The 21,442-nt window shown below is 42.0% G+C and overlaps 1 long non-coding RNA gene across 1 annotated transcript; it reads right to left on the reverse strand.

Annotated features, from left to right (window-relative positions):
* Nucleotides 1-655: 655 nt before the first annotated feature.
* On the reverse strand, nt 656-8,276 carry LOC115935837 (uncharacterized). Its single transcript, XR_004071429.1, has 3 exons — nt 8,117-8,276; nt 6,780-6,940; nt 656-919 (listed from the first exon to the last, which is right to left on the reverse strand). It is a non-coding gene; the product is annotated as an uncharacterized lncRNA (long non-coding RNA).
* Nucleotides 8,277-21,442: the final 13,166 nt, after the last annotated feature.

A 21,442-nucleotide genomic window follows, 5' to 3' on the forward strand; every position in this document is an offset into this window, starting at 1 on the left:
CCTTTTGAAATGAGGATGTTGGATGTCTAATTCTCTTCCAGTGCAAAAAATCTCTGAGCTCTCTAAAAACAGAAGCTAGAGCTGCATATTCCTGCTTGAGAACATACTGTTAACATGGACTCACTCACCAGGATGTTCAAAGCCATACTGTGCATAAAAACAGCATATGCACTGGAGTGACACTTGATCAACTCCTCCTAGAGTCCAAAGAAGCCATGTTCAGACACTTGATCTCTTTTAACCTCCTCAATTTGGTCTGTGTTATGACCAAATTGGTAGGGAGCCCTTTCAACAGGCAACCAATGGAGAGAGTTTCATGGATAGGCCAGATCTCCCAGTGCACACCAAAATGAGGCATCTTGTCCATATGCAACTATGTGAGAAGTGGCAGGTCTGATGGCAGAGATAGATGAGACAGGGGTCCCAGGGTCTCAACTTTCAATAGTGGAAGATCCCTCCTAACAAAAGTCTTTGGTTAAAGACAGCCGTTTACTATGATCCCCTGGCTTCCTGGCATGAAAGCAGCTTTCTTTGAATCCTGCTATAATGGGCAGATAATCTCACAGCTATTTCCTCCTCTGCTGGGTCTGTTGCATGATGCTCTATCAGTACAGAGAGACATTCCAAAGCTCAGAAAAGGTATAGGACAAAGGGCTATCATTTGTATATATATTTTGAGCATCTTTGCTGGGTGGAAGAAGGATCTAGAGAGACACACAGTGAATCAGAAATAGTCCTTGACCTCAAAGACAAACCCCCAGCCTAGATTCATACACAGTTACCTACCATTAACACAAGTCAGAGAGAGAGGAGGAGTGGATGCAATGACAAGGGCGATGGTGGTGAATGAATTGACATTTGGAATTGGTCCTCAGGGATGACTGGGACTTCCCAGGTCAGAGGCAGAGGATGAACATTCCTGTTAAGGGAACAGAATAAGTAAAAGCCAGGCACAGCATAGAGCTTCCAGGAAGAACATCAGTTTATACAGACTCCAAAAGGAGGGATCCTCAGAGCTTTATATCTAAACTCCAAGCACGTGACACAAAGGAAGCCAGAGCCCTTTGGCATGCAGCTACTTTTGTCCCTAGAGTTTCCAGATCTTATTCCAGGAGAAGCATAGCACCCTCGTTCCCTCCACATCCCCAACCACACATACAAGGAACCTACAAGGAGGGCAGGGCTGTGGCTTTCAGTCACCAAACTTGCATCATTTGTGATCAGGGAAATATATGTATATGAGATGGAGTCTCACTCTGTAGCCCAGGCTGGAGTGCAGTGGCATGATCTCAGCTCACTTGTAACCTCTGTCTCCCAGGTTCAAGAGATTCTCCCACCTCAGCCCCCTGAGTAGCTGGGATTTTAGGCATGCACCACTACTCTTGGCTAATTTTTGTATTTTTAGTGGAGACGGGGTTTCAGCATGTTGGCCAGGCTAGTCTTGAATTCCTGGCCTCAAGTGATCTGCCTGCCTCAGACTTCCAAAGTGCTGAGACTACAGGCATGAGCCACTGCACCTAGCCAGCAAAATATTTTAAAATTGTATCAATTTTGGAGTTCTGATCATTTGTTTCAGAGTTGGAAATCAACTTTAGTCTCAGGATTCCTTATTGTTCCTCCGCTGCAATTTCTTTTCTGTTCTTTTTTCCTTTTTGGGGACAGGGTCACACTCTGTCACTGAAGCTGGAATGCAGTGGTGCTATCATAGCTCACTGTCATCTCGAACTCCTGGGCTCAAGTGATCTTTGTAGAGACCGGCTCTCACTCTGTTGCTTAGGCTAGTCTTAAACTCCTGGCCTCAAGTGATTCTCCCACCTGGGCCTCCTAAAGTTCTGGGATTACAGGCTTGTGCCACGGGGACTGGCCCTTTGCTCTAATTTCTAAATGTCATTTCAACCTTTCTTTCCTCCATCCAGCCATGCTTCTTCATCGCAGACACAAGTATTTGGAAACTTCCTTTTTCCTCTCTCATTTTTGCCCCTGGGGCTTCTACAAAGACTGTCGGAGGTCTCACCACTCTTTATCATCCAGATGTCTCTGAGAAACAAAACCACACACTTCCCAACAGCCATCCTGATCTGATCATTTGCACTTCAGGAAGGCTTTGTCCCAACTGAATTCTACCTTGTCATTCCCATCAATATTTTTTTTCATCTTAGCTCTGTGCCAACCAATTGCTTATATTTACTCTCAATATGTATTTGATGATCACACGGAATTTCACTGCCCAGTTATGTTCTGGTCTACTTAATTTGTCATCTCTATATTCCTTCTCTTGACAGTGGCAGTGTTGCCAGGTAGACAAGGTTCTCTTTTGTTATCACACTTGTGGCCAAATGGTAACAATAATGGTAATAAGAAATAAGTTGTATCAGGTAAGGTGTTTTTTTTTGTTTTTGTTCTTGTTTTTTTTTTTGAGACAGGGTCTCATTCTGGAGTGCAGTAACATGATCATAGTTCACTGTAGTCTCAAACTCCTAGGCTCAATGATACCCCCACCTCAACCTCCTGAGTAGCTAGGACTACAGGCATGTGCCACCAAACCCAACTATTATTATTATTATTATTTTTTTTTTTGTAGAGAAGGGTCTCTCTCTGCTGCCCAGGCTGACCTCGAACTCCTGGCCTTAAGCTATCCTCCTGTCTTGGCCTCCCAAAGTGCTGGAATTACAGCCATAAGCCATGGTGCCCAGCCTCTTATAGGGCTTTAATAGAGGACCATCACTTCCTTAATACTCAAGCCAACCTGTGAAGCAAATTATCTCATTTTACAAATGAGAAAACTGAGGCTTAGAGAGATTAAGTGACTTGTTTAAGGTCACTCTAGTAGTAACAGATAGGCAGGGCTCAAACTCTGGACTATTAGAGTTGGTGGATATGAAGTATGCTTTGAATTCTGTGCTGGTCCCCCTATGCTTCCCAGAGATGCTCTAAACTGGAGTCTCAAACACCAGTGGGTTTTAGAATTACCTGGGGTCCTTTTTAAAATGCAGAATCTTCCCACCCCATACCCAGGACAATCTGATTTTGATGTGATAGGGCCCTAAAGTTTGCATCATTTACCCAGACCCCTGATTTTATTAATGCAGGAGCTTGTGTTGAGAAATTGCCAAGCAAAATGGAGAAGCCTAAAAATGCCTTATTTGTATCTACTGTTCATTGTATATAACTGTGAGTTCATTCAGGGAAAGATAGTTTGTATTCTGCTTTAGTTCTTATAAAATATCACTATAATCTTATTTTAAATGGCTGCATTTCTGGAAGAGACCATTTTATCCCAAAGAGAATTTCATTTCTGATCATTTCAGATAGATCTTTTATTTTAATTCTCCCTTCCCTTCTTTTAATATGACATCGTAATCCTCTTCACATCTAGCTTTTGTGTTTTATTGGTGGTTTTTTTTTATGGAATATTGCCAGGCTTAGCATTAATGATGGAGATTTCAGAATTATATTCTAAATGAGAGTAAAATTCAAATAAGGATCCAAATGGAAAATATGTCTGTAAGTATATGAAAATACCTCCTTTTTTAAGCAGTTTTTTTCTTTTTTCAGAAGGAAATGCTGGTTTAGGTAGGTGTGTTAGGGGGTGCATTTTACTGTTATACATACCATCTTAAGAAATATTCAGATAAATCCTGCTTGTCAGAACTCCAAAGAGGTCAGAGCACTGGTTAAAAAATGAGACCAGCTTTGATTTCCTTATGTAAATGTTTTCTCTAGATGTATCTATTATGCCAAATGTAATGGTTCTAATAACCACTCCAGACCCATCTAATTCAATTTAATTCCCCATGATCAAAAAATGCAAAACAACTATTTGAAAGACAGAGATTAGCTCTCTTTCTACTACTAAAGGAAATGAGAAAGGTATTAAAGAGATGGAATCTCAGACAGAGCTTCAATATTGATCTCATCTCCCTTAAGTTTGATCTTATGTAAAGTAAGTATACAGAGTGAGAGGTTTGGTGTAAAATTTGCTTTTGTAAGGCCTAAAGAAACTGGAACAAGCCATCCATATTCATCCCCTCTTCAGCAAGCATATTCCTTCCTACCACTTTCAAATATTTGGATCAATATAAAGATTTAAGATCGATTTTCTTCCAGATTTCAGATCATTGCCTCATAGCCACATTATCTCACAAGCTGTGGTTTGCATTCTTGCACACTGAGCTGTCATATTTCACATAAATACCTTCTTTACATTGGACAAAATATAAACTGTCTCTTTCTACTTAACCCTGTCTTGAAAAAACAAAAGAAGCTGAGTTTTGGAAAATGAATTTCAAGCCCAGTCCACTGGAAAATGTCCTTTGGTCATCTATACACCTGCACTTACTGATACTCTCTTTTCATCCACTGCCTGGCCCTTAAACCACATTGTGTCCCTTTATGGGATATTTTTCATCCACTCCTCTCACTTGTTGGCTCCCTCTTTGGTGAGCTGATATAGGAGCTTGTGTACTTGCATTTCCTTTGGGAGCAGCATTCTTTAAGCAGAGCAGGAAATTCAGTGTCAGTTAATGAATGCTCTTGGTGTGCAGAAACTCTGCTGAGCTCTGGGAGCACAGAGAAGAATGAGATGGGTTCTCCCTCTCTTTAAAATGATTGCCTCTAGTTAGAGGCAATGGGCCTAACAATAACAATAGCTCCCATGCATTGAGCATTTGTTTTGTGCCACCTTCCCAAACGCAATTAATTTTCATCTTCACAATAGTCCTGTGATTTAGATGCTGTTATTCCGATTTTTCAGACGAGAAAATTTGGGCTCCCCAGTTGCCCCAGCCCTCAGTGGGTATGTGTCAAAGCCAACATTTGAATCCTGGTCTGTCTGACATCAACACCTCTTCACTATATGCTATGCTGGTTGAAAATATAAATACTAGTCGATGACTGAGGCACAGAAAAGATCAACAGAAAAAGAAATTCATCTCCCGGGTCAGAAGGATTAAAGTAGAAGCTGGAAGGCTTTACCCATTCCGGTGTGGCAGTGCCTCCTCTTTTAATGACCTCCCCTTGCGGGCAAAATTCTCCGGAAGAATGCTGTTGACATCCTTCAGTGCATCATAAATAATGTCCCAGGTGCTCAAATACCAGACTCAGTCACACTCCTCTGGAAGCTTTGCAAAAGTCTTTGAACTTAACCCCCTCTCAACCAATGTTTCTTCTCATTCCTTGCTCCCCACTATGAGCTCAGTATCATTTGCTCATATTTCATAGTTGCATTGTAAGTGCTCTTAAATTTTTTTTTGTCTTTTTGTTTTTTCATTTTTTGTTTTTTTTTTTGAGATGGAGTCTCTCTCTGTTGCCCAGGCTGGAGTTCAGTGACACGATCTCGGCTCACTGCAACCTCTGCCTCCCAGGTTCAAGTGATTCTCCTACCTCAACCTCCTGAGTAGCTGAGATTACAGGCGCCTGCCACCCTGCCGGGCTAAATTTTGTATTTTTAGAAAAGATGGGGTTTCACCATGTTGGCCGGGCTGGTCTCAAATCCCTGACCTCAAGTAATCCGCCCACTTCACCCTCCCAAAGTGCTGGGATTACAGGCGTGAGCCACCGTGCCCAGCCAAATATTTGTAAAGCAATTATTAGTTCAAATGAGTGCTACCTGCACAGATTCAGGATCTGCTGCTTCTGTGTTGTTACTGTCTAACAATTCTGCGAATTTTTTGTTTGCCTTTTTGTTTTTTGGTGGGAAAGAAAGGTCACCTAAACTTTAGGTTCCTTTAAGGCTGGGCTGTGTTTTATTTGTTTCTGTATCCTTGGCCCCTAGGTCAACAGGGCCCAGAACACGTGTTCATAAAGGTTTGATGGACTAAACCAAATGTGCAGCCAATTGTCCTAAGCTCTGTGACAGGGAAATATAGACCCTCAAATCAATTTAGTCAGCAAAGACTGAAGTGTGGGGATCAATTAAGGTAAGTATAGATATAAATATAACACAATGCAGAACAAGGTAAAACATCATAACAGGGTACCAAATGCTAGGGAAGTTCAGAGGTTGGAGAAATCTTATTCAGTGATCTAGAAGGGGGTATCAGAGGGCTTTAGGTACCCACCAAACTGATAACAAGATCACAGCTATTATAACTTGGTACCTTGGTACCAGTTTGTTGTTTTCAATAGTCACAGTGGGAAGTGCGGTATAGAGAAACTTTTTACTTTATACTTTCCAAGTTTGACTGCGTTTTTTAAACAATAAAATTCACTCCTTTTGCAACTAAAACAAAAAGGAAAGGACTTCATGGTGAAGGTGGCATATGACTGGGTTTGGAAAACTCTGTGGATAGGCTAAGGGGTGGGGAGGATTATTTCAGACTGAGGACCCGGCACGAAGGAAAGCACAGAGACAGGCAAGCCTTGAAAAGGTTCAGGGAGCTGGAACCAGAAAGGTGGGCGGGAGTGCTGGATGCGGGCAGGGGCAGCAGCAAGGAAGGCCAAGAGGGAAAGTCAGGCCATGTTGTGTGGGTAAAGATGCTGTCACTGAACTCATTTGGATGGGGGAGCCTCTGGGTCTTCTGAGCTGAGCAAGGCACAATCATGGCTGGGCTTGAGAGGAGTCCTCCTGGACGCTGCTCAGATTTGGATATGCACGGATGTTGTCCTTCCTTCCTGAGCCTGATGGCTTGTAGCTCCTAAATGCCAAGGACTGATTCTACTCCATGTACCAGCCCATCCAGTGCTACAACCCAAAGGAGTGACTCGTGCTGGGTTTTCCAAGAAATATGAAGGGAGGAGAAGGGAGATGATAGGCACCTTCACAGCACCCCTCAAATTACCTGTAGGGGTTCCCCTCTCTTGCTGGTCATGGAAATGCAAGGTGGACATTGAGATTCCCTCGGTTTCAAGCGTCATTCTTTGCTTCAGGAAAATAAAGCTTTCTTAAATATTTGTATTCTTGCCTTCCTCTCTCATTCCTCTCTCTTCCATTTAAACATGTCTGAAATATAAACACATATACACTTACACATTCAGCATGTCCACTTACTCACTCTACGCCCTTCTCTGCTACCCTGCTTCTCTTGGGAGCAATAAGGGCAAAAACTCAATTAATTTCTATGAAATTTCCATCTACTGCTTTAGTCAATAACAGACTTTTCATATGTTAGGGCTCTCAATCAGCCACCTCCTATGGCTTTAATCATTTTCTAACATTTCAGTTTGCTGTCCAGTCTGAATGCCCAACTCCACCTCCCCTTGCTTTGGTTTTTATTATTATTATTTTAACTCTGAAAGGAAAATTCATGACCTATGCCTGGAGCCTAACCTCTTTGTTGATGCCCTTTTACATTTCAAAGTATTTCTTTGAGTAATCTGTTTGTTTTGTCCACTAAAAGCTTTTTTGAGTGAGGAAAATCTGATAGCAACAGAAGGTCCCCAAGTGGGTATGATTCTATTTCTGGATAAGACTCTGAAGATCTTTGTGATAGTTGATCTCATGTGTCAACTTGGCTAGGCCATGGGACCCAGATATTTGGTCAAACATGTCTGCACATTGCTGTGAAGATTTTTTTTAAAGATGAGATTAACATTAAAATCAGTAGACTTTGAGTGAAGCAGATTGCCCTCCGTAATGTGGGTGGGCCTCATTCAATCAGCTGAAAACCTTCAGAAAAAGACAAGCTTCCTCCAAGGAAGAGAGAACTCTCTAGGCAGTGGCAGGCTGCCTTCTACTCAAACTGCAACATGAACTGTCCCCTGAATCTCCAGCCTGCTCTTCTACCTTGCAGATTTGGGATTTGCCAACCTCCTAATTACATGAGGCAATTCCTTAAAATAAATTTTTTTTCTCTCTCTCTGTATATACATACATACATACACACATGTATACACATACACACACATATAAGATGTATATATAAACATATATACACAAACAACCTATTGATTCTGTCTCTCTGGAGAACCATGACTAATTGACTAATACAATCTTCATGTCTATATTCTGTTACTCCAGAAAGATTGCAATTTCTTATTTGATTCAGAAAATGCTTATTAGATATCCACTAAGCCGTTAAAACAGCTCTACCTTAAATTGACAGTAACCCTTCCACTTCCTCCATTTCCTGATTGAAAACCTAAATACACGCAGACCCCAGTATCATCTAACTCTCACCTTGTTTCACATCTTTTTCTTTTGCCATCTGCAGAAGAAAGCACAGCTTGGCAGCCACCTCTGATAGATCAGACTTTCACAGCTTTGAGGACCCCTGCCTTCTAGTCAAAACCCTGATGGCTTCTTCAAATCTCTCCCCCATGGGTCCTGTTTAGCAAGGCTTTGCACATCTTCACTTATCTCCTTTGAGCACTCTACAAGTTCACTATTTGACTTTATTGGGATCTTCACTTTGATCTCAGTGATAAATCTGATGGTATTACACTGTGTCCCTGGGATGAAGTCAAGTGTTGGGTATTGCCAAGACTTCTCATGGAAATGTATTCCTGGGTGTGGGGGGTACATCAACCTTAACTGTAGCAGTCATTACCATTTACTGAGTGCTACCTACATGCTAGACCCTGAAATAGGTGATTTACACCCATTATCTCATTTTATCTTGTAGATTAGACAGGACAGACTAATTATCCCCCAGTACTCACTCATATGTTTTAAGAAGAAATGGAACCATGGAACCTCTGAGTCTTAGCTGGGCCCATGGCCACTGGGAACACAAGCTAAATCTCCAAGCCCCCTACTCCCTTGCATAGAGGTATGGCCGTGTGACTAAGTTCTGGCCAGTAGAACATAAGAGGAAGAGTTAAGTAGAACTTCTGAGAAGTATTCTTAGAGGAGGATGATGCATGCTCTGCCTTCCTGCTGGTGGGAGTTTGGACAAAGCGTCTAGAGCTTGCTGCCATTTTGAGCACACATTGGAGAAAGACAGAATAGCCAGATAAAAGGAACCTAGATCCCTGATGACTTGTTCAGTCCCCATACTAGTCCAGAACCCCTTGCATCCAGATTATTTTTATCCTCTTTAACGTTTTAAGTCACTAGGGGTTTTAGAGTTTCTATTACTCGTAGCTGAATCTAATAGTAATTGACCATTCGCATTTAAAAGAGGAAGAAAGCAAGGCTCAAAGAGGTTAAGTTACTTGCTTCACATTATGTAAGTAGAAAGTTGTAAGTGGTGGAGGCTGGTTCTGTCTGATTCCAAAGCCAAGCGTATGGCCCCTTCCTGCTATACCATACTTCCTGCTAGTGAGAGCTACCCTCTAAAGTGAACTTGTTGTCTTCTTTCGTGGTTTGACGATTCTTCTAAGCAAGTATAGTTTGGCTGAGTCGTTACTTCCTGGAGAGAGGTTTTGAGGCCCTTCCACTGTCTTGAAAGATGTCCCAACCAATGGGACATCTGTGACCATTCAGGGACCTGGATACACTTATTCCCTAGCCACCCAATACCAATATGTTTGCTAAGTAGCTCCTTCTTAAACTGCAGAGTAGGGTGAGTGTCTTACACACCTTGTCAGACCACTAAGCCTGCCTGTCCGAACAAATCTACTCTACTGTGACTGTATTCCTCTGGCGTGTTGGTACATATGCTTCTCCCACTGGCGCTTGGGGCCCCAGCATGTCTGAGAAATTGAATGACAGCAAGTTTTTCTGCCAAGACCAAAGCAAATATCCCTGGGGGAAAAAAAAAAGAAAACCAAGAGCCTCATTGCAAAGCATCCTGGCTTCTGTGTGGATCTTCCGCTAGGGAATTGCAAAAACTTTCTTCAGATGCAGAGACCCTAAAGGTCCTTCAAATGCTGAATGTCAGTCTGTGCCACAGTCAAAATTACAATCCCAGCAGAGAAAAATGTGCCTGCTTTTCGCTTGTGTGGAATTACAGGGGTCCCATATACTGGCTTTGATCTAGTTTACTATGTGATCTTGAAGAGAGACATCATGGTGTGTTGAAAGAGCACAGGGTTGAGACTCTGAAAGCCTGGCTGCTGGTTACTACACTGACACTATGTAGTTCAGTCCCGGGCAAGTCACTTAACCTCTCTGAGCCTATCAGCTGTGAGTATTCATTCATTCACCCTGCCCCCACCCCCATCCATTCATCCATCTATCCATCCAATTCAATATTTATTAAAGGTGCATTTTTTTAGGCTTGGGGCACACAAAAATGAACAAGATATGGCTTCCCCGCTGAAAGAGTTCCCCTTCTACCTGATAGGTGGTAGCAAATGCAAAATTGTTAATAGATGTGATGGTACTTGAGAAAGCATAAGCTTGTACATACAGTCAAAGGGTTATTTTTAAGTCACAACTTTGGAAACCTCAATTTCTCCTCCCCTTAGGTGGGACCCCCTAATTGTGCACCAGGGAGTCAATAGAGAAATAGGTGTAGAATTCATGAACTGGTTACAGAGGTCCCTAGCAATTTCTGCATCATAGATGGGGCATTTAATAGTGAATGTGACCCATCCTAGGAAAGCTGTGTACTGAGAAGCACCTTGAAACTCTGTCTTCAGAGACCCTACCCAAGCTCAGTATTTAATGGGAGCCACAGGCCACAGAATCCTTATCCTTATGATTGGAAGATGCCTCGGTCAGCCATGAGAGAAATTTCAGTATTTTATTGAAAGCATTTTGCAGTGGGAAATCCTTTCTCTCTCTCCTTTTTTTTTTTTTTTTTTGCCAGTGCCAGCATAATTTAACTATGATTTAATAGCTTCTTTCATTTACTTGTTAAATTGTGCCTCTCCATCACCTTCCCTTTGGGTTTTCCCGCCTTTTGGTCCTACAACCTCCCATTATTTATTAATGCTCCATAATACATGATCGAGGTAGGCAGAAAGCAGTCATTTCACAGTGATTTAGGAGACTCCTGGCAGTGAAACAACAGGAACAGGAACATACGCTCTGAGAGTCTCCCCTGTACTTGCCTTTTTGGAACAGAGTCAGATAGTTCTTAGCCATATGAGTCCTCCCCTCCCCTTCCCATCCCACCCTCCTGGCCATTTTCCTGCCCTGAGCAAATTCAAAATACTTGGCTCAAAATGACTGGTGAGTCACAGCTCATGTTTTTTTCCAAGTTCCAACTGCTAGGATGAGTCTACTCCTCAAAGTTGTGCTTAACCTAAAGAGACACAAGAGGTAATTTGGCTTTCCCTCCCAGGCAGGAGCCTTGTGTGAGATTAGAGTTCAGATATTTAATAGTTTGAATCTTGAGGGAATCAGTCGTTGAAAGGAAGCCTGAAACAAACTAGGGAGATACTCCTTGTTGTCCTTTTCTTGGGACAGATTGGCGTGTTTTGACTCATGGAATGACTTTTATAGGGATGGAGTTAGGATGAGTAGTTCTAGAGTACAGACGGGAAAATAGACGTGTTTTGTGACTTACTAAAAAGTATGGATTGGGCCACATCTGCAACTTCATCACAGTTCTGTTTCTCCCAGGCATCAGCGAGGGGCACGTTCATTTGCTGCTCCATCTAGGTTTCCTTTGCCTTATCCCTTCACTTGTGCTTTGGACTAGACTAGCACCTATTCAGTGACTCAGTGGATGAAGTAGGGAGGCTCTGCAGATGTCGGGGCAGAGGGATACCTGGAGAAGTGCAGTGACCAACCCAACATCATAGAGTTGAAAACTGGCAGAGCCAGAATTAGAGCTAAGCTTCCTTTTTGACTGTAAACTTTTACTGAGTAGGTTATTATTTTTATATATTTAAAGATATATTTTATATATTTTTATATCTTTTAAAGATAATGTGTATTCAAGCTCTTAGCAGAGTGTCTGGCATTTAATGCATGCTTGCCTTCCTTCTACTACAGACCACCAAAACTGATACAGTGCTTAATAGGAAGGGTAGTGTTGTATATGGCCAGATCCCTGGAATGAGACTTGGACCTCATCCTGGTTATCTACTTACTCATTGGGGAAACTTGGATGGGCTGCTTTGCTTCTCTGAGCCTCAGTCTTCTTATCTGTAAAATCAGAAGATTGAGTTAGATGGCCTCTGAGATATTTTCTTCCTGTAACTTTATTCCTGAGACTGCTTTAGTCGAGGTTGGGAGTAACTTAGAGCACAGAGCAGGACTCTAGAGTCTGGGGAATGAGTTGCCCAAGTGGAGTAAGGGAGTCATGACAAGGACAAAGTGCTTGGGGATCGATGATTGTTATATTGAGTGATGGCCAAATCAAACAGGAGAATTTCTTATGCTTCTTGGGCAGTATAGCCTCTTAATCCCTCTCTCCAGGTCCTAGACAGTATTTGGCAGATACGGCATCATGTTCCCACTGGTTCCCTTTCCAGCTTTTGGAGGACCATGACTGCACTAAAGGCTGGGCATGCTTGTCATTCCTTCTTCATCCCTGACTACACTCACCTGCTTCATCCCTCTAGATGGTAGCAAGAGCTTTGGAGCCTAGGCATTTGCCCCTGGAGACATGTCCTGATTTTCCCTAGGGGCCTGGGCAGCCATTCTCCATCTGGTCATCTAGGCTTAAAGTCTAAGCACAGGAGAGAAAATCTGAGATAAAACAACAGCTGGAATAGAGAGTCTGGTCCCTCTGTTTCTCTGTGACATTACTTCCTACCCCCAGCCGTGCCTTACAGAAGGTAGCAAATGGAGTAAGTCAGTCCAGAAGCTGGAGCTTTGGGTATCTCCTGTTCACCCACAGTGCTATCTTCTGCAGCAAGCCTGACTTTGTGATGACCTTTGCAATTTCTCCATTTGCATTTCCGCAGTGCCCCAGGTTTGCAATGACACGCTCCATTCCTCCAGAAGTTTTCATTCCTGTGGCGCCAAGGCTGGGGAACATCAGAGGGCCAGGCTGTTCTGTAACTAACGTAAATGTGTAATCTGCCTAAGCCTTGACTAATGCATTCCTTGCATTATTAAACACAGATTAAATATATATGGATATTTAAATGTAATGTGTTATTTTCCTAAATCTAGCTATGCTCGATGTTCCTTTGACTTATGCCTTTTCATTGCTCATAATTGTCTCAGGGATCATGAATTACAGGCAGAAAAGAGCTGGAGCTTCCTCAGCACCAAAGACTTTGCTATCCCATTACATTTGCCCAAGAGATGCAGCAGTAGTTCTCCCGCCCAGAAAATTACTGCTGGGGTTCTTCACAGGGGAATGTATTTTTTTTCCCTTCCTAGACAGAGCTTATTTCTCACCAATGATTCAAAGGCTAAGCCAGCCAGAGCCTGGCAGACTTTTCAGTTTGTTTCTATTCTACAGGAAGGCTTACATCTGGGGCAAGTTACTGAATAAGAAATTCAGACAGAGTCTGTGCCTTCATGCTGGTGGTACCTTCACCCACTCTCCATCAGCTGTACAGACAGTCACTTGTCCTCTACGGGTGCTTGGAGAGCCCCAGTGAATTCTGAATGATTTCCTTTTTCAATCATGCAGTTAACTGGCAACATTTCTGCCCAATACCTCAGCCCAATGGCAGGGAAATCAAAACTATCCATGACAATGGTATGTTTGAAGCAAAGACAATCTAAAGCACTTCACATTTGCATGTCTCAGTTTCCCTTTCTCTAAGAGGCCAGGTGGAGGATTGATTCTGATTCTCTCCAAAGTTTTTGTAGTCTTTCCCATGGTTCTTTGTGCTTCTGAGGAACCAGAAGGGGTAATACAGTCAGATACCGTTCACCTAGCATCATTTGCCCTGCTACCATTAAAATATGTTCTTCCTTGAGTCTTGGTTAAAGATTTTTCATCCATGTCAATCATTCAATTGATCAGGAGGTGCTGTCTTTGTATCCTGTCTTTATCTGTATCAATATACTAGAATTTAAGCCACTGGTGTTCAGGAGCCAGCTCATACCACCTAGGAAGAGCTGACTATGCACATATCTTCCCATCTCCTCTCTCAGTGATACCTTCTTGGTTTCTAAAAATCAGCCATTGCGGGAATATTTACACCATGGAAATTGGCCAAAGCTAGAAAGCAGAACTTTTTTCCCTTGAAAAACTGATCGTTAAAATTTACCAGCACATCACTGCCATAAGCTCCCTGAGGGCACTGGTCAGTTCCTACAGCTCTCTTTGTGTATTATGAAACACATATTGGGGTGTATGGAAAGTTTTGTAGATGAATACAGAGGACACGTCAAGTCACAGATCTCTCCCAGTTCAACTGTAAATAAGTTACAATCTCCATTAAGTGCCACAGTCTTTCAAACATACCTCCTTTCTATAGTATTATACTTTTTTTTTTTTTTTTTTGTGAGACGGAGTCTCGCTCTGTCACCAGGCTGAAGTGCAGTAGTGAGATCTTGGCTCACTGCCACCTGCGACTCCCTGCTTCAAGCGATTCTCCTGCCTCAGCCTCCTGAGTAGCTGGGATTACAGGCACATGCCACCACGCCTGGCCAAATTTTGTATTTTTAGTAGAGATGGGGTTTCACCATGTTGGCCAGGATGGTCTCCATCTCCTGACCTGTGATCCACCTTGGCCTCCCAAAGTGCTGGGATTACAGGCATGAGCCACCGTGCCTGGCCTATAGCATTATACTCTTGATGTTATTTTTTTCTCACTGTGGGGACATGCTTGATCTTACCATCATCCATGCCTCCGTGAGTAGATTCTCCCTCTCCTAGGCGTGTTCATCAGAACTTGCTGAAGTAGGAATCAAAGGAGTTAAGACAGGAAACTCGTTTTCCATCTTCCCCTGGACCCAGGACAATTATTGATAATCTCCTTCTTCTAATAGGAGAGCAAGGCGACCTAAGGCTTGTATGGGAGGGAAGAAAGGAGCAGATGTTGGGATTTTGGATGAGAAAGAGCAATGCTTGGTTGGACTGACTTGAGCAGGCAGCCCACTTGTCAGCTGGACTCATGAAAACCCCCAAAAAGGAAGGGAAACAACTGCATTCAATGGTCACAATGTACAACATTTACTGTGTCTGTCATACAATCAGCAGCATATGGAATCTCATATATCTTGGGCCTCCTGACTTGGACATTCTTCATAATAGCTTGATTTTGGTTGTCTTCTGTAAATGCCTAGTATGGAACTTGAAGCATTATAGGCCTTCAATAAGCACTTACTGAATTAGTGAATAGTTTTATTTGCCATCTACAGGTCTCAGGGTTTGGAAAACGAGTGTAGGTTGTGGTTGGAGAGTGGGGAAGGTGTCGAGGGGGCTTGTTCTTTTCCTGAACCCTGCTTTATTCTTTACACTGTAGTCAAAGTGGTTATCAGGCCCCTCAAAGGAAAGGAGGTAATTCTTAAGATGTGAAGGTACAGGCACAGAAGAAAGGTTAAGGAAGGAGGGCCACCAGGCCTTTGTGCATTATCAGTTCTCACTTTAAGGAGCCTTTCAACAAAATGTCTCTGCAGCTCAGGTAAGCAGGGAGTTAAGGTCTGAGGAGAATGGAATTTTCCTTGTGGTCGTACAGACTTGTTTTAACCACAGGAATGAACACAAGATTCAACTTGTCCCCTCAGCTATTGTCTGGAACTCCTTTCCCTCCAGCCACCGGCAGCTGAGGTTTTAATGTGACATTTTTCTAAGTATTAGGATTGCTCTCTGGCCTTCTCTTTACAGCTTTTTTGCTTCCCTCCTCCCAGGCTCTCACCTCCCTATCCTTCAAATGCTTTCCAATAAGCAAGTGCTCTCCTCCTGTCTACCAGGCAGGGGAAGACATATGCGTTTATTTATTCTTTTTAAAAAGGTCTGTCTCCTCTCCTTCCTGAACCTTCATCCTGCAACTCCTCCTTGAAACCACAAAGTATTACCCTTACCCATTCCCAAATCCCAAAGCCTGGTGCAAAGATATCTGAAGGATGATAAGCTAACTTCATAGGCTGTTTGAGCCATCCTAGCAAGGGTTTCAACAGCCTTATCAACACAACCAAAAATATGGGCATATTTTCTCTCAATTAGTTACTGGGCCCAAGCATAAAAGACCTTTTGAGCCTTAGTCAGAAGTCTTATTTTGTGAATTTTTGCTTTAGATTTTTCTAGTCTCTGTGTGGCTTTCTCTAAGGTCTCTAACCAATCGCAGCCCATCTTCATCCATTTATCTTTAATGCAGAGGAGCTCAGAAAAAGTTACCCCCAAATTGATTGACAAATTGGGGTGGGAGGAGGTGATGGATTATTTTACGGATCCTCTCCCTTGATTGCCTTGATGTTCCCGCTGCATTTTTGTCACCTTACTGCCTGGTTTCTGAGTTCTCTCTGTGTCCAAGGATGACAAATGGCAGTAGAAAGTCAGCATGCCTTGGAAACTCAAGCAACCCGAAGGCTCAGTGCTCACTTCTCCCTGCCAATATTGCAACAGAAAAGGCTTCCTGCAGACAATTTTTTAAATTTTCTTTTAAAGCAGCATTAGAGAGATTGAAACAGATTTCTTTCCAAGGCGTTACCCTTTGATGAGGTACAAAAAAGGTTAAACAAAAAGCCAAACTTTGGTTTCAAATGTAAGACCCCTTTATTCTAATTATAATCATAATGATCTAATGTGTTTGGGATTTAATTATTTGGAATTAGAATAAAAAAAGACATCCTGTAATTACCATTGAACTCATCTTGAGGCATAAATCTAATAATTAAACACTTTCAGATTGTATTCAGTGAGTAATTAAAATAGAAAAAAAATACTGTGGATTCCTTTCTACCTCTGTAAGGAAGTTTCTCAAATTATCAATGGATTTCAGTGACAATATCTAGAAATTATTGTGTATAAAATATAATTATTAACAAAATTATAATTTCAGTTATTTACAGTCTTTTCCCTTGGCAGTCAGGATGTTTGAGCAGGTGAGAATTGACAGAGTTAGGAGTTGGATCTGAATGAAAAATATTTCCTTCCCGAAAGATAGCTCCCTGAACTCAAGTTTCATTTTTATTGTCAGCAAGGAAAGAGAAGTAGGTACTGTGCAATTTTTATGAGAACTGAGTTCTGTTCTCTGATCAGTTTTTGGCAAAAAATAGCAGCCCATATGCTTTCCCCTTTTGGAAGTGGAACATGGGAGTAGGTTTGGCAGGAGCAGATGCTGTAGCATTCAAGGGAAAGGTCTTGGGAGACAGCGCGCTTCAGGGAATTTAGCTTTGTTCATGGGACTAGGCCCCAAATGTCAACAAACCCGATTCATCAGTTTGGGGTGGGGAAGGGGAGGAGCTGGCCGGTGTGGGGACAGTGTATGCTTAGGTGGCATATTCTCTTGGAGCTGAGGTGTACCCCTGCTGCTTCTTGCTCACCCCCATAGGGAACAGAAGTCAGGGTATTGGCATTGTTAGGCAGGCAGATCAGAAAGAGGAAAGGAATGAAGGCTTGGACCAGTCTCATTCATCAGCTGCATGGCTTATCTAACCGAGCTTGAGTGGGTCAAGTTGTTTCTCCCCAGGTATGCAAACCCCTTTGACATTCTACGACCATTAAGCCCTGCTGTAAAATGCTGCTTCCCTGGGGATAAGCAGTCCATTCAATTAAAAAGCACCACAGATGAATGCTACCTGAGAAGTCAGATTCACAGACAGAAATTTAGACTAGGTCCATGGTGAGGAGGGAGTTATCAATGGAGGTGGGAGAGTGCCTATCAATAACAGCAATAATAGTAATAGCAAAAGCTCCTAGGCACTTTACTCATGCCTTCCTCATTTAACCTTTACACTGATCCTGTAAGGTGAGTGTTATCTCTGTTCTGAAGAAGAGGTAATGAAGACCCAGGAGGATGAGCACTTAGTCCAAAGCCACAAGTGCTATTAAGGCAGAGGCCAGATTTGCTACTCACCACTGCAGTACATAGCAAGATTCTCATATAGGGTATTTCTGGGATCACACATAGGGCTTTAAAAAATAAAGATTTTGGCCGGGCACAGTGGCTCATGCCTGTAATCCCAATACTTTGGGAGGGCGAGGTGGGTGGATCACCTGAGGAGTTCAAGACCAGCCTGACCTCGTGGTGAAAGCCCGTCTTTACTAAAAATACGCACACACACACACACACACACACACACACACAAAATTAGCCAGGCATCTTGTTGGGCACCTGTAATCCCAGCTACTTGGGAGGCTGAGGCAGGAGAATCGCTTGAACCCAGGAGGGGGAGGTTGCAATGAGCTGAGATCACACCACTGCACTCCAGCCTAGGGAACAGAGCCAGACTCTGTCTCAAAATAAATAAATAAATAAAAACAAAGATTTTGCATCTTATCCCAAACATACTGGGGACTCTTTAAAGGCAGTGTGACAAAGAAGTTAGAATTTGATTTTTGGAGCCACACAACCTGGATTGGTTTATTACCTGTTAAACCTTAGCTAATCATTAAACCTCCCTGAATCTGAATTCTCATCTGTGGAATGGGTATAATTAATGCACTGGCATCATGTGGTTATGGGAAAGAGGTAATATACATAAAATACTTTTGGTGATGCCTGGCACCCAGTACATGCTCAATAAATTCAAACTATTAATAATTACTTTATGTTAGTATTGTGTTACACCTTGAAGAATAATGGTAATGTAAATAAATGAAGTGAACCTCATAGAATGAAGGAAAAATAGCAGATGAAGGAAAAATATCACAAGCAGATATGGATGTGATATTGCGTTATCCTGGTCTTGCTTCCTTTTCTTGCTCCCTAAACTGTAGAAATTACTTAAGATTCTGTCACTGGTCTTCTTTTATATTTTGGATATCTCATCCATCCACATAATTCCCACTGACTAATTTATGTGAATAAACTCCAAAGTTTTATCTTGTGAGCCAACCATTTTCCTAACCTCTACTGCTTCTAATTCCCACTGGATTGTTTCTTCTCCTGGGATCTCCATCCCAGCATGTCAAACAGTGGTTCTCTAAGGGTTTATTTTTCTTTAACGTCCCCACCATGCCACCATACTCCAAGTTCTCTTTAACACCTCCATCCATTTCCTCACATCCAGTCAAGTCGTAATTTGGGTAATTTGTTGTAATTTTATTGGCTCCAGAATTAAGTCTGTTTTTGTTTGTTCTGTTTTTTCAATATGGATGATTGTATTTCCTTCTTACCTGGTTAGTGAATACCCTCTAAACTTTATTCAATCACTAAGTTGATCTTTCTCAAAATAATTCTAATGATACCAGTTTATGCTTAGAGATCTTTAGTTTCTGAAGCTTTAAAATTTAAAAACAAAATTCTATTTTGTTAACAGTTCTGCTGAAACCTGTTTCCTTTTCTCTGGACAGAGTCTGATTTTTGCTTCTTTACTTTTGGCTTACAGAGTTCCCTCAATCAACCCTGTCCTTCCCACAAGCTTTACCTGGTAGACTTTACCCCTTAAGAGGCTCAACGCTCCCGCTTCCATTAACTTTTCCTGATCACTCCAGGTTGACAAGACCTCTTTTTTTGCTGTACTGCTGAAGCATTTTGTGTCTCTTTTCTGATAGTGTTATTGTCTTGTGCTATGGTTTTAACCGGTTAATATAAGCGCATGGAAGTCAGAGACTTTCTCTTACTCATCTCATGCATTATCTCAATTAATTCACAAGGCAACACCCTTCTGTAAGGTAGTGTCTTTTCATCTTCTAGATGTAGAAGCTGAAGCTCAAAGCTATTAAGTCAATATCCCCCAAATTCTAATTGTACCAAGGATTAGGTGGAATAATCAGTTTAAACCCAAGTTCATTTGGTTCCAAAGCCACTAAACAATACTGGTATAAGTGGGCTTGAGAGGAGGAAGATGGAGAGGAGATGGAAAGGTTGGAGAAATGTTGAGTAAGGCTTTAAGTTAGAGGCAGATGTTGAGTTGGAGCTTGAAAATTATGATCTCGTGGAGTGGGTGCATAGGAAGGCATGCTGGGCAGAGGGAACGGCATAAACAAAGGTGTGGAAGCAGGCCTTCAATAACCACCTGTTGGGAAAATGAACTAAAGAGCAGGTCCACTTTCCTACTTAATGAGGGATGTCCTTGGTAATGGGGCTTTGTCCCCAGTGGATTCTTTACTCCCACATTTGCAGACCCAGGCAGGGAGGAAGTTAATTCTGTAAACAATTCTTCTATTCAATGGAAAGTTCTGGGACTCAGACTTTTAGGAAAATAGAAGTACTTTCATTTCTAAATCTAGGTTTTTGCAGTGCGGCAAAACCTGTTTGGTAAGCAGGGTCCCCTCCATGCCAGCCTGGTTTTCCTTCACCAGCCCAGACTCAGCAGAAAACACGTGCAGAGTGAGTCCACAGCTACCCCTCCAGGTGAGACAAGAACAAAGAAATGTCTCCCCCCGAGCAGTGGGCAGTAGTCCACAGGTCATTTGCAGTTACTTCTTTAAGCTCTACTTTCCTAAACCCTTCACTCCCCCGATCCCTATTGGCCTTAGCCTAGAGCGGCACAGCCAGAGCCAAGAACTCCATGGGCCTGGACCTCATCTCATAGAATCTCTGCCCACACCTCAGTGATCCAAAGACCTGGGGAAATAAATGACATGGAAAATTAAAATAAACTGTTCCACCATGAAAAGCACAAGCTGGGTCATATTTATCACAATTGAATAGAAAGAGGTGGTAGGTTCTTTCTCTCTGAAGGTTCCTTACTCCATTTAAAAAGCACAATGAATTAGGACCTTGCTCATAACCCCAATTAAAGACACCGCTGCTAAGGCTTCGCACATAACCACACGATATGCTTGTTATTTAGAACCTGTTGTCAACCTCACAGGGAGTTGCATCTTCATGTTTCAAGTGGCTGCTTTCACAGAATCCTTGTAGCAAATGGACCAACATATATTTTGGGCAAAACAATCAAGATGGATGACTAACCCCAGCAGAGATTATTTCTATAATATTAGAGTGAGTGAGGCTCATGATACTGTGATGCCATGATACTAAGCATGAAACTCAAGGCAGACACTTTAAATAAAAAGATCGACAGACTTAACTGCAAGAAAAATAGAAACCCCATGCAATAAAAACTCAATAAAAAATTTAAAAATGCCAAGGTGAGAAAATTGTTTGCAGAAAGTATGACAGAGGGTTAACATACAGATTTATTAAAAATGAAGAAAAATATAAGCACTTTAGAGAGGACATAAAGTGGTAAGTAAGAGAAGAACTATAAGTAGAAAATAAATATATGGAAAATGTCCAACCTTACTGTCTATCAAAGAAATACAAATTAAAACAAAGATGGAATTTCAATTATCTATCAATTTGGTAAAGTACTGAACGTTTGGTTCTGTCCGGGGTTCTGAGCTCCTGGGGTAGTAGTCCCCAGCTCTGAAGAAGAGTCTGTGAATTGGCTCAAGCTTTCTGCAGGGAACTTTGGCCATTGATATTGAAAGCCTTAAAAGGAGCCACAGCTACTGGCACAGCAAGTACGTTTCTGGAAACTCACTTTCAGAAGATATCAGACAAATGTACAAATATGCATAAGCAGGATTGTTGATAACAGCATTATTTGAGTGTACAGGAAACTGTAAACCTACATGTTCAAAAATTATAGTACAATATCATAGTAGAACATTGTACAGTCATTAAAATGCTGATACATAGG

Source organism: Gorilla gorilla, chromosome 1 (assembly GCF_029281585.2).
Source record: "Gorilla gorilla gorilla isolate KB3781 chromosome 1, NHGRI_mGorGor1-v2.1_pri, whole genome shotgun sequence".
Taxonomy (NCBI): Eukaryota; Metazoa; Chordata; class Mammalia; order Primates; family Hominidae; genus Gorilla; species Gorilla gorilla.